General features: G+C 41.1%; 1 long non-coding RNA gene across 1 annotated transcript; it reads right to left on the bottom strand.

The window, feature by feature from the left end:
* Positions 1-2,553: 2,553 nt before the first annotated feature.
* LOC144586258 (uncharacterized) lies at positions 2,554-11,557 on the bottom strand. The gene is made up of 2 exons (XR_013540981.1): positions 7,970-11,557; positions 2,554-6,349 (listed from the first exon to the last, which is right to left on the bottom strand). It is a non-coding gene; the product is annotated as an uncharacterized LOC144586258 (long non-coding RNA).
* Positions 11,558-15,290: the final 3,733 nt, after the last annotated feature.

The following is a 15,290-nucleotide window of genomic DNA, read 5'->3' as shown; positions in this document are numbered from 1 at the left end:
TAGCTATTCATATTATAAGATGAATGCATTGTTTTGTGCTCACTTTTAGTACAGCTGGACTGCGATATCTGTGGTGAATTGGTTCCAAGACCCCCACCCACCCACAGATGCTGAAAAACACATTGAATGGTCTCTGGCTCCTTGTAGTGGGGTAAATAAACCCTGGTAATACATATGGATTTCTGAGGTTTTATAATTAGCATTTTCAGGTAGTGGGTAAGTGAATCAGTGGATAGTGAACCCGCAGATAAGGGGATCCTACTGTATCTGAAACATGGCATAAGCTTGCATATATGTGCATGCACAAATTATCATGCATTTTATCTCACAAAAAGGCTTGAGAGATGCAAAAGAAGAGCAACTTTTATTGAAACTGCTGAACTCAAGGAAAACTTTTCAGTTCCTGGGAAGTAGATACCACCACGACCACCATCCATATTCCATGTATTGATTTCCTGTACAGAGATGTTTGGGGTGGGCCAGATGGGCTAACACCATTTATCATTCCATGCTCCTCCAAGGAACATTAATTTGAGATTTGTTGGAAAGATTTCTTTACCTTTTCAGATGAGCAAGTTCAGAGTATCAACTAGGACTGAATCTCATTTATATAGGGTGCAAATACTGATTTCTCCTGAAAACAAGACAGAGTCTTATATTAATTTTTGCTCCAAAATGCATTAGGACTTATTTTCAGGGGATGTTTTGCTTGTTTTTTCATTTACACCAATCTACATTTATTCAAAGACAGTCCCATCATCTTCTTCTGGTTGCTGCACAATGGTGGAGGGCAGGGTTTCACTTAAGTGGGGCTTATTTTGGGGGGTAGGGCTTATATTACGAGCATCCTGAAAAATCATATTAGGGCTTATTTTCAGGTTATTTTCGGGGAAACAGGGTAAAATTCGCCCAGTTTTGCACAAAATCTCTGTACTGTATTTTCCCATAGAAAAACAATGGGCACACCTAAAGGTATGCTGCTTATATACTGCCTCATAGTGTGTAAAGCTCCCTTTGGGTGCTTTGCATTTTAATTATACAGGCTATACATTGTCCCCCGCCCCAAGGGAACTGGGTACTCAGTTTGCCAACCTCGGAACGATGGAAGGCTGAGTGAACCTCAAGCTCAGTAGCTGCGCCCGTGATTGAACTCAGGTTGTGAGCACGGTCTTTGACTACAGTTCAGCCACTGTGCCACGAGACTCCTCATGCACACAATAAGCACAGACAGTACAGAAGGTAAAGATTCAAACAAACCATCCAGTGCTTCAAATTCTTTTAAAAAGGAGCTAGTTTGGGGACATTCCAGCACCTCAAGCAATTAAACAAGTTTGTGTGATTGTGTGCCCAGAGGGGGACATTTTAAAACAAAAGCAAGATATTTGGAAGAAAAACTTGGCACAATATTGGGCGGTTTTGTTGCAAAAACCAAGCAATTGTGCACAGAACTGGGAAATTTTAGTTAAGTGTTTTTAATCTATAATAATCTTAGAACTGCAGGGCTGGAAGGCAGACTTCAGATTGTCGAGTCCAGCCCCTGTCAAGGGTGTACAGTGGGGAATTAAATTCCCAACCTCTGGCTTTGCTGCCAGATGCCTAAACCACTGAGCTATTGAGCAGTTGTGTTTTGCCAACAAGACCCCTGTATTGAGAGGGTCAAGAAATTCCTTGCCATCTTTGCCAGTGAGGAGAAGGCTGTACAATTCCTCTTCTTCCCACTTGAGGAGGTGACAAAGGAGGACTTGCTTCTTCAAAACTGGGATTTCTCTGTGCTTTTAATGGGACATTCTCCTCCAGTGGAAGGAAACACAAGCATGTAGGGAAATTCTGAGGGTTAGGAGGTTGCACTGGGCCATCAAGAAGCCACCAGAAACCACATTTCTAGTACTGTAGCAACCCACACCTGGGTTTTATTTATTTATGTTTCCAAACTCTGCCCAGAAAAATTTATTTATTTTATTTATTTAAAAACTTTTAGGTAAAGGTAAAGGTTCCCCTTGACATTTAGTCCAGTCATATCCAACTCAAGGGCACGGTGCTCATCCCCGTCTGAAAGCCGTAGAGCCAGCGTTTGTCCATAGACACTTTCCATGGTCACATGGCCAGCGCAACTAGACATGGAACAAAAACCTTTACCCCACCTTTTTAAAAAAAGCATCCAAGGCAGCTTACGCCATTAAAAGTCAGTGTTTAAAACAGTGTCTACAATGAGTACACAAATACTAAAAAGGGTCAAATGCCACATTACGACACAGTGATACAAATATAACACCAAAAACACATTCAAAGCAGTAAGACACAACACTCCATTGAAAAGCCCTACTGATGACAAGAAGAGAGGAGGATGGGGGTCTCCCAAACCTCCAATTATATTATGTGGCGGAAGCCCTACAATGGTTAAGCGAGTGGATAAGACTCTCTTATTAATATGAAAAAATATTAATACTAGAAAGCAAAGATTTGAAATATGGACTTCATGCATATTTATTGTATGGAAAAAAGAAAGTGAGCAAAGCTTTTGATAATAATATAATAAGAAAAACATTAATGAGTATGGGAGAAATATAAAGGGAAATTTTATTGTGGGATTCCAATGTGGATGTCCCCCCATGAAGCTCTCTCAAAGGAAGTTGACATAAAGAATGATAAACGGTTAACATATAAAGATCTACTCATAGAGGAAGATGATGGACAACTAAGATTAAGAACAAGACAAGAAACGAATCAAGTAAGAATAATATGCTAGTGGTTTCCACACATACCGCTATTAGAAAGAATGAAAATAGGGAATATATTAATTGGATTGGTTAAAGAACCTATGGAACTACAGTAGACAAGACAATATGGGGAAAAGAAAATCACCAAATTGGAAACTTGAATAAACTATTTTTGGAAAGAAATATGGAACAGGAAGTAATTAAAGAAAATATGATAACATGGTTGCAGGAATTAGGTAGAACAATTCAGACGGAGGATTGGCTTAGAGCATGGAAGGATAACCAAAAATTATTGATAAGTACAGATTTGAAAGAAAATTATATGAAAATATTACATAGATGGTATATGGCACCAGAGAAATTGGCAAAGGTGAAGAAAAATGAGAAAGATACATGCTGGAGATGTATGACAATAAAAGCAACACCACATCATATGTGGTGGGAATGTAAATTTATTAGGAAATTTTGGAAATAGAAAAAAAAATACTTACCATAGATCTAAAAATAAAAATGGAGATGAAACCTGAAACTTATTTGTTCAATATGATAAAGTTAAACTCGAGACAAGAGACAGAAATTTGTTTATACATATTAGGCGCAGTCAGAATTCAAGTGGCAAAACAATGGAAAGACAAGGAGGGACCTTTGGTGGAGGATTGTTTAATAAAATTACAGGAACTAATATCAATGGACAAACTAACAGACTCGTTGAAAGGAAAGAGTAGAACGGAGCACAAATCTCAATGGGGAAAAATAAAGAATTATCTTAAAGGGAAATGTAAGAAAAATTCCAAACCTGTACCAAGTGACTTAGGCTTAAATTAGAAGCAGAACTGCTCTCAACAGAAGTAAAAGCAGACTGTTAATACGACTGATATAAAATAAGAATTAAGAAAGATATTATTAAGATTGCGAAGAAAATAAATGTCTGGTGGAAAACAAGGAAGTCAAAATGTTAAAGACTTACTGTTTTGCGAAAGTTATTTTGGTTATGTGCTAATATTGTGATAATTATTTACTTATTGTTATAATTTCTTTTTTAAATGTAATAAATATAAAAAGTTAAAGAAAGAAAGAAAGAAAGAAAGAAAGAAAGAAAGAAAGAAAGAAAGAAAGAAAGAAAGAAAGAAAGAAAGAAAGAAAGAAAGAAAGAAAGAAAGAAAGAAAGAAAGAAAGAAAGAAAGAAAGAAAGAAAGAAAGAAAGAAAGAAAGAAAAGCCCTACTCAGGCAGCAAGTCAAGGGAAGCTTTCCTGAAGAGAAAAGTCTTCACCTGCTTTGCAGAAGAACAGCCAAGATGAGGCTGAGCTGGCTTCTGTACTCCCACGAGTCTGGGAGGAGCCACTGAGAAAGCCCTCTCCCGTGTCCCCATGAAACACACTTGTGAAAGTGGTGGGGTCAAGACAAAGACCTCTCCTGATGAGCTTGATACCCAGGCAGACTCATTGGGATAGCTTTGAGTTTCCCTAACATAGGACGTGGTGGTGCTGGGAGTTAAACCGCAGAAGCTTCTGTGCTGCAAGGTCAGAAGACCTGCAGTTGTAAAATCGAATCCATGCGATGGAGTGAGCTCCCATTGCTTGTCCCAGCTCCTGCCAACCTAGAGGTTTGAAAGCATGAAAAATGCAAAAATGCAACTAGATAAATAGGGACCACCTCAGTGGGAAGGTAATGGCGTTCCAAGTCTAGTCGTGCTGGCCACATGACCACGGAAGATTGTCTTCGGACAAACGCTGGCTTTATGGGTTGGAAACGGAGATGAGCACCGCCGCCTAGAGTTGGACACAACTGGACAAATTGTCAATGGGAACCTTTGCCTTTACCTAACATAGGCCAAACCTACCTCTATTTAAAAATCTCAAAACTTACCTCCTCTTACCACTTACCACTGTCTTCTAGCTCTTGCTGTCAAGAAGTAAGCACTTCCTCACGTTTAGTCAAAATTCTCTTTCTTCTAGTTTGAATCTTCTGATTCACGTCCTACCCTCTTGAACTGTAAAAGACAAGCTGGCTCCCTCTTTCATGTGAGACCTACGGTACTTGAAGGTGGATATCCTGTCACCTCTCAGTCTTCTTTTCTCCAAGCTTATAAACATACACAAGTCCCTCAGCCATTCTTTGCAGGTGTTGGCTTCCAGAAACTGCGTGGAGACCATTCTCCTCACGCATCTCTTTCTTAGCATTCCAGGTTGTGTTGGAAAAGAGGTAAAACAAAGAGAGCCATTGGTTTGCACCACCTATTTCCCAACAGAACCAGGGATGGCTGCATTGGTGGACTGGTGAGGGCCTGATTCTGTTGCTAGGAAACAGAGCATATGAAGATGACTCTCCCTTTGTGCAAGCAGGGCCAAGGGTAACACTGGCAATTCTGCATCCCTCTATAAGAGCAGACCTTCAAGGAAGGTCTTCAGAGGCAGCACAGGACCCAGGTGTTGCTAAGCCCTGTTGTATGTGGGTAAAGTAAGACTGGGGAATGAGGAGAGGGCAGGGCAGATTAGCTGGTCTGCGCTGAGAGAAAGCATTTGTCATCACCTCTGATGAAGAGAGAAGCAAGGTTGGTTTTTAACGGATGGACTTCCAAGAACAGGAAGGCTCAGCCTCCAATTTCATGATGTACCCTGTCTCTTTCCCCCAGAAAAGTATGTGTCCATATTTCAATCTCACTTGATAAAGCAAAGCAGCACATCGTGGCGAGTGCACTTATAACAAAAGGTCCCCTCCTACTTTGGCCGCTAGACAGCTCTGTCTTTCTTCCTAGGCTGGCAATATAGTACAGGCTCTCCATCTCCACATTATCTTACCCATCATACTGTATTTATATGGGCATTTTGCTCCGGTACTGAGTGGCATTTAGAACCATAAATGCAGATCTCTCCTAGGCAAAGAGGTATCCTTCTGCCTTTTAAATATTTTATGGGTTCCTTCAGGTGGAAAACTCTGCAAGAAGAGATAGTTATGAGAGCAAGGTTGTCAGGTGTAAATCTGCTCATAATGTAGAGCTCATGGTAACATCGCTCTCCTCTCTCTCCAACTTACCAGGTTAGCACACATGGTCTTTATTGGGAGCGGTTTTTGTCTTCTAAATGTAGTCACTCTTCTCTTAAAAGCTCTTCTGGGTTTTCCTCCCAAGGAGAAATGAAATGGAAGTGTGTCAGTAAGGAGGTCACTCTGTTAATTCATGTACTTATTACTGTCCCTATTTGCTAGAGACGTCGAAGGAGAAGAAGCCATGCAGGAATTATACGATCTGGTCTGGATCAGAGCTTGGAAAAGTTAATTTTCCACAGAACCTGGAAAATCATCATCATCATTATTAAAAATACCAGGCCCAGTCAATCAAAATAATAAAAACATTGACTGGTATTATATAACAGATAAAAGTTTTAACCAAAAACCTATGTACAGTATCAGTTAAATATTGGTTCAGGATGTTCCTAATATTGTTGGTTTTTGTAACTCGAATGGTGTTATTTCTGAGATCTGCAACTGCTTATAATACTATGTGAAGTTGCTTGATATTGCTCTAATGACTATGGGGACCACTTTTTCTTCTTGTCGTCGTTGTTTCTCCTTCTTCTGCTTTTCCTTCTTCTTCTTCATGATTAGTTCATGGCAAGCTGGTGAAGAGGACAGATCTGAGAGAGAAGAGAGGAAGTTCTTACTGGATATTTAAAAAACCCTTCCACCAACCTGATATAATAAATTAGCTTTCTCTGGATGTTATCTCTTTCCAACCTTTCCAGGTGTACATGATGGTAGACCATAACACGCATTTTAGGAATTTTGGCACATGTTGCTGCTTTAAGACATGGACAAATCCACTGTCTTGACAGCAATGCAAGACAGAAAACCTGTCATTGAAGCTGATGTCTGACCAGATCTGAATAAATTGGTTGGTACTATTACTTCCCATTATATTTCAACCAATGCAGCCTATTACATTGCTTTTTTGTTGCTGAGTCATAGTGCTAGTTCATGTTTAACTAAGACCGGAAAGAAATCAACCCGGACTGCTCACTGGAAGGACAGATCCTGAAGCTGAGGCTCCAATACTTTGGCCATCTAATGAGAAGAGAAGACTCCCTGGAAAGGACCCTGATGTTGGGAAAGTGCAAAGGCAAGAGGAGAAGGGGACGACAGAGGATGAGATGGTTGGACAGTGTCATTGAAGCGACCAACATGAATTTGAGCCAACTTCGGTAGGCAGTGGAAGACAGGAGGGCCTGGCGTGCTCTGGTCCGTGGGGTCACAAAGAGTCAGACACAACTCAACAGCTAAACAACAAAAGAAGATTATTTGGACATCTATTATGATCAAGCCAGCTGTGGCTTGTCTTTCATTTGTGCATTTGTGCATTTTCTTCTGTTTAAATGTAGAACATTACATTCCCACCTCCCATTGAAAATAATTTTATTGGTTTTGACCCAGTTCCCCAATCTGTTAACATCATCCTGAAGTTTGCTGTGGCAAATCTGATGGGCATCACCTCACACGTCATTTACACACAACCCTATTCCTATTCCTTTTGGATAAGTGATTCCCATCAAACTTTACTTTCTAGATTTATCATTCCACTGGGTTTCAGAAATGCCTATCAAATCTAGGGTGGGGCCAAGGGGGCTTTGACCCCAGGAACAAAAAAAAATGCTGTGAAAGGACAGGGAACTCAGTTGTTGATATTTGCACAGCCTGGGTGAAGGACAAGGCAAAACAGGTGGAGTCAACACAAAAGTAGTACAGCCACCACATGCTTGGACTCAGGTATTCCTCCCTGTTTCTCCTTTTTCTCTTTGCATCGGCTCATATGACCCAGGATTAGCCAATAAGGCAGTGACGCTCCAGGTGACAAAATGGCTACTTATGACTTGAGCCCTGGCCCTTATATTCCTGACCTGGCCACCCTAAGATGGATATACACATCTCTCTCTCTCTCTCTCTCTCTCTCTCTCTCTCTCTCTCTCTCTCACACACACACACACACACACACACACACACACACACACACACAGAGAGAGAGAGAGAGAGAGAGAGAGAGAGAGAGAGAGAGAGAGAGAGAGAGAGAGAGAGAGAGAATCTTTTCATATCTACCATCACCAGTTATGTCTACCATCTGTAATGGCATCCTCTCTCTAATAAGCCAGTGCCATTTATGACCAAAATTTAATATATGTATATATATATATTAGGTACCAGAGGCGCGTACATCCTGGCATCAGCTGCATTTTTTTAAAAAACCTAATAAAAAACATTCTCACCTCCTTTTTCCCCCTGCGAAGCAACCTGGTCCACGTTTCAAGAACAAAGCACGAGTCAACCAAGCACCTCGGCTTGCAAGCCTTAAAAAAAGTAAAAGTAAAAGTAAATAAAAGAAAATGTCAAATAAACTTGCAGGTTGATGGCTCTTTATGGCTTCTTCATTTGATTTCAGGCAAATATATAGGTAGATATAGAGACTATAGATGTATTAAAGGACAGGAGCATGAGGGAGTGGGGATTTTAGCAGGCCCATTGGATGTCCCCGGAGGGGAAAATGACTTTGGAAGAACTTAATTCAAAAAATCCTTTAGGCCACACATGGCAGCCTAGTAAAGACTTCAGACAACGATAGAGAGAAAGACATCAATAAATAATCAAGGGTCTTAGACTTTTAAATGGGAATCTGAGCATTTGAACTGAAAGGTAAATTGAATCTTTTTCTCTCTCCCCCCCCCCTTTCCCTGTAGCTCCCAAGCAGGCACTTGTGCACAGACATGACTATAAAACTTTCCTCATTGTAAACGTTGTCTGACCTTCTGACAGATAGTTTTACATGGAAATAGAAAAGTCTTCACTTAAAACTACTGAGAGGCAGCTTTGCCTCCCACAACTTCCGGTGGAGGCTTAGCAAAGATTTTTCACCCGCCAGCCATTTTTCTTTTTCTCTTCTTCAGAATCCAACTTTCCCTTATCTTGCAGGACCTTTTTCAAAGGAAAAACATGGAATGAGTGAGTTGGGGGATATTTTCAGACCCTCTGAAAATCCTAGTGCATTTAGGGTTATGGTTAGGGTTTGTCCTAACAGAAGGGACAAAACCTGCCAAATATCAGACACTAAGAGTTAAAATGCGAAGGCAGGAGGCGAAGGGAATGACGGAGGACGAGATGGTTGGACAGTGTCATCGAAGCTACCAGAATTAATTTGACCCAACTCCGGGAGGCAGTGGAAGACAGGAGGGCCTGGTGTGCTCTGGTCCATGGGGTCACGAAGAGTCAGACATGACTAAACAACTAAAGAACAACAACAAAAGTTAGAAAGTTCCATACAAAGTACTTTTAGATTTCAGATTTTTTAAAAAAGTTTAGGCTGAAGCAGTTTCTGCCTCATCCAGTTTGATTTATACTCCAGTGATCCATAGGATCACTTCCAGCTCTGTTGTTCTAAAATGATGGTGATGATGATTTTCCTTTCTTTGCTTCACAGCCGAATCTGGCAATTGTGCTCCAATCTGGACCTCACAGAAATCAGGGATTTCTCCAAATTTGCTGTACAGCCCTCTTGGTTCCAATGACGTTTGGTTCTATTTGATTTCCCAGAGATGACTCGTTAGTACCATTTCCATCTTTCACCTCTGTATCCATGTTCTTTGCTCATATTCCCACCAAATTTGAATTAGTTGGGACAACCCATGTTAACTTTGGTCTATAGTCACCCATGGCCACTTCTAATCTGATGTAACATTGGGGTGTTACCGTCAATAAACAGAGTCGTTAACTGGCTTCAGCAGGGGGCTGGATTCAGTCCCTTCCAACTCTACAATTCTATGATTCAATGGGTTGCTGCAGCTACTTGAATAAGAAAGCAGTGTGGACAAATAAGGTTAAAGATAATAAGATCAAGAATAAAAAAAGAAAACAATATGTGGTTTAGGTATCTAGCTGCAGAAGCAGATGTTGGGAGAGCAATTCCCCACTGTCCTTCCTGTATTAGAGGAAATCTGGTTAGCCTTGGGCAAACTGCACAGTCCCAGGTTGCCCCCAGAAGAAGGGAATGGCGAACCACGTCTGTGTATTCTCTGCCCAGAAAATTCTGAAAAGGATCACCGTAAGTCAGAATTGACTTGACAGCCCATGATGGTGAGGAGGAGGAGGAGGAGGATAAGAACCATACATCACATTAACATCTACTGTTAAATAATCTAAGGAAATATATTGGTGCCTATGTATTGTTTGGAAAAGTTATTTTTATCCTGTATTTGCCTAAATCCAACATCCGTACTGGCTGGGGCAGTCTGGAAACGGTGGTCTGAAAAGTAATTTTTTGAAACACTGGGGTTGTTTTTGAACACATGGCAATGGTTAGTGACAACACAGCATGTGCCCAAAAATATAATATTAATATTGTTCAGTTTTGCCATTCTAAATTCCATCTGCTTTGTTATTCCCTTACCATCAATGAGGCTTGGCCAGGTGTCTAGCATCCTATTTCGAGACCAATCTAAAACCACCACCCCAAAAGCTGAAACTATTTACCTCTTAGCCACAACGGACAATTGGATGTCACAGCACAACCTGGGATCCAGCAAATGTGTTGTATAAAATGCAAGAGAAAGAAGCTAATTTCAGCCCTTGATTCCCAAACCCAGTGGGAGCTCAATGCAACGGTGCAAACAATATGCACATTTGTGACAAAGACACAGCAGAAGGACCCAAGACAGAACAACTTTATTCATTCCTTGTTATTGTTCTTTGTGGCTCAGTGTTTTGTAAATCCCTCCAGTTCTGGAGACGACTTCTTATTATTATTATTAGAAAAGGGTTGCTTCTCTCCTGTTTTGAAATGGGGTTTGGCGAAAATGAAATTTCAGAGCTGGTGTGCCTCGGCATTGATTTTTCTATTTTGTAATAACACACGATAGCATATCTTGTTTTATATCAAGAGGATAAAAATGTCCCTTACACAGTGATCTCCATTCTGGGGTAATGGATAAAACCTGTTTATGAGATGTCATTTATTCCACAATAGACAGTAAATAAAAGCCATTTCAAGCTTCGGTTAAATCAAAGCTTGTTCGGGATTTCAGGAGATTTGCAAATTACCTTTGGGACTGTCTTCAGTTCTACTAGTTTTCATACAGGATATTGACTAGTCTTGTTTTCCTCTCCCTCTCTCTGTCTCTCTCATTCCCACCCCCTGCCCTGCTAACCTTTTGGAAGGTGAATAGATTTAGGGAGAAGGTGCTATATAGTAAGTGCCCATAGGCTGTTCCCTAATAAACTCCTTCTTATTTTCTTTAGTGGAAAGATGTGAGAGCACATTCAGAGGACATGAGACCCAATGTTCTTTCAGGCCACTGTACCCTACATCTTTTGCCACAACTATATAATTTCACCCTGTCTCATCTTCCTGCCCAGGAGAACGTGACTGCCACCAGTCCATGCATTCCCAGTAATGCGGAGAGAGTTCCAAAAACTACTTGGAAAGTGGATGGATGGAGCTTTCTCCATTTCAATTGTATGAGTATTGTTCTCAGCATTGTTGGCGCCTGTGGTCAAGCCTAAGCATTAGAAATCAAGTCCTAAAAAACTGCAGTTATTGTTTTTTTGTTGATGGTGCTGCTATTGATTTTATATTATTAGGATTACTGCTACTAGCAGCAGCACCATGGCTGTCATCATCACCTGGAGTCCAAGGAGTCGAAGGCTGTTCTCCTGTTTCCCAATTGATCCTTATGATAGCTCTGTGCAGTAGGTAAGTTTGAAAAGAGGCTGAAAGACAGCAATTGGCCCTGGTCATCAAACTGGACGACAGTTTGAACTGGACCTCCCAATGCACAGCTCAACATTCTGGCCATCCTACCATACTGGTTCTCCTTATCTGCAGCTGTTATCCATGCCATTGCTGTCCCTCTGTTATGTTTGAGACCATCCCTGGAGAACTTAGGGTCATACTGGTGGGGTCAGTGGATGTCATGGAGGGCCTCTCTTCTGGGTTTTAAAGGTGCTGTCCAAGGTACTGAACTGACTTCGGGGGGGTCCGTATTGGTGCCCTGGCCTGCCCCTGTAAAGTTCAGAGTAGCACTGAGAATGGATTCATCTCCCTCTGTGATACTGGAGTCACCAGCCTCCATTGACTGGACCAGACCAAAGGCATATCTAGTCCAGCATTATCTTCCCACACTGCTCAGCTGGGTGTCTATGGAAAGTCCCCAAGCAAATCATGATTACCAAAGGACCATCTATTAGTATTCTCAGGTAGCAGGGGTTGAGATGCATACTGGCTCTAACGCTTGGGGTAACTGCTAATGTCATCCTTTATCAATTTACCTAAACTGATGGGTGGTGGCCACTATAGAAAAAACTGCATGGCTTGCTTATAACTATACTTCACCATTTTCCTTCTCTTGTCGTTCAAAATGTTATTTTGTTTCAGAAAACACAACAGACTTTGTGACAATTTGTTAATCTAGCTGTTAATCCCAACTAGAGTATTTTTTTTAAAAAAAAATATTGCGCCATTTGCAGGCCACCTTTCTCCTGACGAGAGGGACTCAAGGCAGCTCACAATATTAAAACAAGTAAAATTCAAAACACAGTAAATTAAAACAAACAAAAGCAATTAAATTATAATAATATTTAGAAATACATTGATTTCAAACATTTACAATTTCAAAAACAAACTTACCATATTTTTCGCTCCATAAGACGCACCTTTCCATAAGATGCACCAATTTTTTAGGAGAAGAAAACAGGAAAATATAATCTCTTTTCTTCGTTCCATAAGACGCACAGACTTTCCATCCCACTGTTTTGTGGAGAAAAAGTGCGTCTTATGGTGCGAAGAATACAGTACTTAGCTTAAAACCAGCATCCAGGACTCAGTTATTAAAAGCCTGTCTTAAAAAGTGGGTCTTCAGCTACTGGTGGTAGAATAAAGGGGAGGGGATCAACTTGATCTCCTGAGGGAGAGCATTCCACAGTGTGGGAGCTACCACAGAGAAGTAAAGCCTGCCTCGTGTGCCCATCAATAGTGCCTGTGATGGCAATGGGACCGCAAAGAGGGCCCCCTCTGGGGATCTTAAGAGCTGAGAAGGCTCATATGGAAGATACGATCCTTCAGATAGACCTTTATCATACTTGCATAAGTCTTGATTTACCAGAGCCTCATTGTGAGTCAATGGCTCTAGTTCTAGCTGGGAGTAACAGCTCAGTTCAACTTTATTAAGTTGATTACGGCATCAGCTTTTATGGAACAGAAAATCTGCTTCCTTCGGATTAAGTGAATTCTCAGTCTACCGCAAGCACTGCCACAAAGAATTGGTTAATAATCTTTAAGGTTCCAAAAGAAACCCCCTCTTTAATGCTTATACTCTTCTGAAACAGAGAAGTACTTTTGAAGATCAGCAACAAAACCATTTGACTTGACATGTCAGGGGAATACTGAATTTGTGGCTCTAATTTCTTTACCATGGTGCCTGCGAGTCTCGTTACAGTTAAACCTGTGTCAGCATTTTCATTAGAAACTGAGTTTTGATTTATCACCCCAGATGCACAACTTTGCTCCTGGCTGAAACTTGGTGTAAGGTCTTTAGAATAAGGAAAAACATTTTCTCTTTCTCTCTATTTTATTTTCTTCTTCTTCTTCTTCTTCTTCTTCTTCTTCTTCTTCTTCTTCTTCTTCTTCTTCTTCTTCTTCGATGCCAGTTTCAAACAACTTGTATCGGTGTAAATCTAGGTGTTTCTGGTTTCCTTTCCCTTCTAGATTTTCTGATATTTCAAGAGGGGAAATAAGCAACAATGGGCTTAAAGGTATCTTTAAAAATGGTATGCTAGAGCCCACATTCATAAATTGAAATGGAGATTGCAAGTAAGGAATCAGAAGAAAACTGAGACTCATAAGGGCAGCTATGAAGGAATTAGAAACGGCAATCAAGTATAAGGATGTGTCATTGGAGACCGAGACCAAGATCATCCACACTCTTGCATTCCTGATCACCATGTATTGTATGGTTGTGGAAGGTAGACAGTAAAGAAAGCTGACAGGAAGGGAGAGAAAAAGGATTTGTTTGAATTGTGGCGCTGGAGAAAAGCTTTGAGGATACCCTGGACTGCCAGAAAGACAAACAAGGGAGTCCTAGATCCAATCAAGCCTGAACTATCTCTGGAGGGAAAACTGTTGAAACTGAGGCCGTCCTACTTTGGGCGCATCATGAGAAGATGGGTTTCTTTGGAAAAGACAATAATGCTGGGAAAAGTTGAAAGCAGCAGGAAAAGAGGAAGACCAAATATGAGATGAACGGACTTCCTAAAGGAAGCAGAGGCTTCACTTTGCAAGAGCTGAGCAGGGCTGTTGAGGACGGGACATTTTGGACATTGCTCATTGCCGTAAGTCAGAGGCACCTTGATGGCACATCACCACCACCGCAACAGAGCACAGAAAGCGTTCAGAAACCCAAAGTGATCGACGGGCTGGAGCAGATTTACAAGGAAAAGTTAACATACTTGGTGTTGATTCCTTCATAATATCTTTTCCCCACTGGGTGTCTCCCAGAAACAATGAACTACAGCCCCCGCCATCATGACAACTCTTGGGAATTGTAGTTAGGGTACACACCATTGGCCAAGACAGGTGAGACTTCTTAGAGAAAAGATAGTTAAGGCAGGCAAAGAGATGACGGTGGATTATGTGCTACAGGAAGCATAGATAGATGTACCTATTTCTCTCTTTTCAAATGTGAACCAGGGAGGAGGGGAATCATCAAGAGAAACAGATTGGAACAACATTCGAGATCGTTTTAATCTGATGTCATAAGGTATGATGGATCACACGTAAAGCCTATCTAGACCACGTTCCTTACCGTGGCCGCCCAGGTGCCTGTGGGAACACCCCCAGCAGGATTTGAAGTCCTGAATCTCTCACACTGTTCTCTCCCTTTCCAAAACAGTGGCTGATACTCCAAAGCATCAGTCCTCTTGTACTGAAAGTAAATCGCATCCCCAAAGCCTAGTAGCCATTGGTAACCATGTTCTCCATTCTGTTTATTTAATCTCTTCTGCAATGGATTGGGAATAATAATCTATAATTTTTAGACCTGCAGAGCTGGAAGGGACATTATGGATCATCAAGTCCAGCCCCGGTCAAGAAGACACAGAGGGGAATCGAACTCCCAACCTCTGATTACAGCCAGATATCTAAACCATTCTCCAACAGATCAAATGAACCAGGCATGTGAAGCTCACAGCCTCTCGTTCTCAATGAGAAATTGTGGGGAGAAGGATCCTTCGTTTCCCTCTTTTCTCCAGGAGATTTCCTCCGCAAGAATTGTCAAGGGATTTTTTTTAAAAAAAAAAAATTGGGTTGTTGTTATTTCTTTGCCCCCAGAAGAGACGCTAGTCTGTGCAGAATTATTACAATTTCTGCACAAAGCAGCATGATTCCGGCACAAGATCCCCCCCCCCCCGAAAAAGCCTTGGGTTGTATCCAAATTTGTCAGTAACTCGCAGAAAATAATAGGCTAAAAACTAAACCAAAATAAATTAATCAGACTGAAGTTTTGTTTTCTCTGGAAACCCAAAAATCTCGCTGGTGGAAGGGAAAAT

This window comes from Pogona vitticeps, chromosome 2, assembly GCF_051106095.1.
Source record: "Pogona vitticeps strain Pit_001003342236 chromosome 2, PviZW2.1, whole genome shotgun sequence".
NCBI classification, from domain to species: Eukaryota; Metazoa; Chordata; class Lepidosauria; order Squamata; family Agamidae; genus Pogona; species Pogona vitticeps.
This window is presented reverse-complemented; position numbering and strand designations above follow the sequence as displayed.